The sequence below is a fragment of the Schistocerca cancellata genome, chromosome 8 (genome assembly GCF_023864275.1).
Source record: "Schistocerca cancellata isolate TAMUIC-IGC-003103 chromosome 8, iqSchCanc2.1, whole genome shotgun sequence".
Classification (NCBI taxonomy): domain Eukaryota; kingdom Metazoa; phylum Arthropoda; class Insecta; order Orthoptera; family Acrididae; genus Schistocerca; species Schistocerca cancellata.
Window position 1 is genome coordinate 250,724,555 of NC_064633.1, and position 4,213 is coordinate 250,728,767.

Below are 4,213 nucleotides of genomic sequence, written 5' to 3' on the forward strand. Positions count from 1 at the left end.
TGGACTTTAAAAGAAATGCAACACTACACAATTAAAAAAAACAGTTGATTCAGAAATAATAGGAAAACGATAATGTTCCTTCGGCCTCATGCTGCGTTCGGCCCATCAGCTTGTTCGTAATTTATGGTGTTGAACTAACACAAAATAATTATCATTCAAGTAAATGAGGAGATGGAAATCATCAAGGTTAACATACTAAAATAAGCACACATATCTTCAACACACGTTTTTTAATCCTACGTACCTTTTCATATTAAATTAAATAGATGATCATTGTGGTTAAATACTTTATACATAACAGTCAAAATGTCCTCTTTATACTGTCTGTTCGTAATCAGTTACAGGAAACTACATGTTTTCTGGTTGGAAAAATAACAGCTAACATATTTACTGAATAGTTTCACATAAAATATAAAATACCGATGCGGAACGCAACAAGTCCGCGTTCGCCTTTCATGGAATACAAACAGTAAATGGTGAGGCGCCCAATGCCTCATTTGTCCTCATACAACAGAATTATTTCTTATATCATTAATCGATACGTGTACATAGAGATTTACGGGCACCACGCAAGAACGGCAAAGATAAAGAATAATTGATTCTGTCGCTGCTATGCGATGGTTCATTGCTTTTACTATACAATTGTTCGGTAACTTTAGGCCATCAAGCGTTTACTATTGAGCGTGTATCAATGTTTGTGAGGCGAAAATTACTAATATCACTAATGGCTAAGCTTTGTGTAATTATTTGAGTTCATATAGCCGAAAAATGGCTGTGTCTCTCAGGTTTTTTTGTTTATTTTTTTCATTACAATTCCGCTTAGTGGGGTTTTGAATAGTGAAACAGCACTCGACAAACAAAACTCTGATTTGTACCTGTAGTTCATTTAATTACAGGAAATAAAGAAAACAGTTTAAAACTGAAAAAGTCACTACCGGTACCCGACTTGTCTTTTATCCCCAAACTAATTTAAAAAAATAATCAACGACTGTTTTGAAAGCAGACTAATATCTGGAATATACTTTTTCTGAATAAAGTGAATCCAAAGCCCAATAAAGTAAAAGACTGGAATATCGGTAATAGACAAGTTCAGAGAAATAAAAGAAAAATAACAGTGTTTTTCAATGAATGACTTGTAACTTACAGAAAAATAATTAATCTTCAGACGGGGACAGCAGGTTCGCGTGTTCAGGAAAAGTGATTAATGATAAATGAAAAGTTAGTCCATTTAATACCGAAAGATTGAGATTACCGAAATAGCTTATGATAAAATTTGGATAAAGTCAAGGATATTGTAGTAGCAAGGCGCTAGTTATAGACGTTATCGTTGATTGACAGCGAGATAAACATTATAAAATTGTATCTTTGCCTTGTGAACGTGTTCTCCAAAATATGTTGCTGTTATTAGTAAATAAATCATTTCTACTCCCCGTTGACTCTCGCATTTACTATTTTTCTGGTGAATGATAGCTTTGGTGGTAGTTTGTCTTTCAAACCTATTGAACCCTGATAGTCAGAAGCGTTGTCGTAATTAATACCTAGATAGCTACCCCTGACCCAGTTATTGGGTCCATCCTTTCATACATAGTGATGTCGTAGCGAGCTGTAGCGTAATTTACAGTGTGAGAAACTGGATATAAAATCTTTCGTGACGTCGCTGTGTTAGTATAGACCATTACTTCAAGTCAGAACAAGATCTTGCTAGGATAACTAATTGTGGTATTACGAGAGTGAACTACATTGGCCGACGTTGCACTTCACCTTCATATTAGAGATTGTTCACACATTATATCTCCTACGATTTAAACACGCTGCAAAGTTAGCGTTAGTGGTATCTAAAGTGTGGTGCAGTAGAAGAAATATCTTTAATCCACATCTGAAAACACGTCTTTTGTATGTCAACGTTCTAACCCGTGCAGTTCGATACAATATTTGTTTGTTTTAAGGATTTATTTCTTTTCATACTCTCTCTGAACCTATCTTGTCCGCATACAATGACCTTCCTAGGTTTCCAAACGCTCGAAACTGTAAAACTGAAACAAATGAACCCTCGGTTCTATTTTTAACCTTATTGACCAGGTTTCAACAATACTAAGAGTGCCTTCATCAGAATTTAAACGTTTAGAGTGGCCTATGACATTTATTTTCCTATAAATTTATTATTATATCATAGGCTACTTTAAATGTTTAAATTTTGATCAAGTCACTATTAGTAGTGTTGAAACCTGATTGATAAGACTAAAAATTGTGACCGAGGGCTCATTTGTTTCAATTTCAATTTATAAACGGTCACTGAAAAAAGCAGCCATGTTTAAAACTACTCAGAACTGTCATTTGATTCATTGCTCACCGCACCTTCGTGTGGCAAATAATATGAACTATCTGCCTGTACGGCTTCATCAGGGGCGACGAAGAATTCAGCTAATTAGCTGTGCCCTAGACCCCAGACTAACAGCAAATGACCCCCCATTCCCACCGCCGCCGCCCTTCCCCTCTCCTCAAGATGTTGTCTGAGGGGAAGGAGGGAATAGAGGGGAAACTGCGAATATGCTGTATGTAGATGAAAATGCAGTAGTACTCCATATGACTGGTTTCGTATCTCTGAACAACATAATCTACAAATGAAATAAACGTTCAGTTTGTTTAATTATCTTTTGTGTGCTAAGACATAAAATCATTTTGATCAGGTAGAAACTGTCGGTACATGAAAGACGCAGACAACTGAACAGGCAGGCTGTCATTTAATCATCACTTATTCAATTTCACAATCGAAAAAGAGACAGAATGAGATATTTTCACTCTGCAGCGGAATGTACGCTGTTGTGAAACTTCCTGGTAGATTAAAACTGTGTGCCAGACCGAGACTCGAACTCGGGACCTTTGCCTTTCTCGGGGAAGTGCTCTACCATCTCAGCTACCCAAGCACGCCTCACGCCCCGTCCTCACAGCTTTACTTCTGCCAGTACCTCGTCTCCTGTTCCTTTCTTTCAGGAGTGCTAGTCCTGCAAGGTTCGCAGGAGGGCTTCTGTAAAGTTTGGAAGGTAGGAGACGACGTACTGGCAGAAGTAAAGCTGTGAGAAGGAGGCGTGAGTCGTGCTTGGGTAGCTCAGATAGTAGACCACTTGCCCGCGAAAGGAAAAGTTCCCGAGTTCGAGTCTCGGTCTGGCACACAGTTTTAATCTGCCAGGAAGTTTCACGAAAAAGAGATATTTCACACTCATATGTTGATCGAAATGTTGTATCACTTTTGCAACCTCATAATGGAAAACAGTGAGTATGTCCTGGACAGTTTTATTGTTAAAGGTACCTGTCTCTGAAATGTGAATTACGTTGCAGATCAATCAATTAATTTGTACACGTGAAGGGGAACATTTAACTGAAATGGCAACTACTCTCGAAAACAGATGTAGCAAACGTTTGTAAAACCATCCTTGTAATTTATTCAAGGCCACAATTAAATCTTAAAATGTGGCGGTTTCTTCAATGCTAGTGAGCTTAGGGAATCTGTGCCTTCTAAAATGCATCCCCATGAAATTAGAAATAACTTGTTTCTCACCTTACAGTGTGCCTTCTAAAATGCATCCTTCTAAAATGCATGCCCATGAAATTAGAAATAACTTGTTTCTCACCTTACAATGTCTTAAAGTGGACAGTGTGAAGCCAAGTCCACTTAAAATACGATGTCGTACTGCATTCCGGATGTTCTCATTTCCTTTCCTACACTCCTTTTTCCTTCAGAAATTCAGGAATAGCTGGTTTCGAGTCGAAAAATTATCCCAGTTATGCCCCTTTATTCAACCAACGTAGTAAGCAGTAGGATATAAATTTTCCACACCTTTCATCCAGTTACATCGAAAACTTTTGCAACAGACAGTAGAAAAATGCGTGCAGTTTCAGAAATTTTTCTCTTTGTATCATTAATTCCTTCACATGCTCCAAGCCTGCTAATTTAACACAAATTAATTCTTGATGCACAAAAGAATGAACCCCATCTTTCAATCTTAGTAATTTTTTGCTCTTACACTGCCAACTAAATTTTTAAATTATGTCTTTATGGCATTGTAGTGTCGTTCATAGCATATTTGCAGTACCCGAAGAATATGCATCTGTGTAATAGATATTGGGAATTCTCATCACTCTCTTCTGTCATTCCCACTCATTTCTAAAGTCCTGTGACGGAAGGTCGCTAGATTGCTGTTTTTGTGCAAGCAGC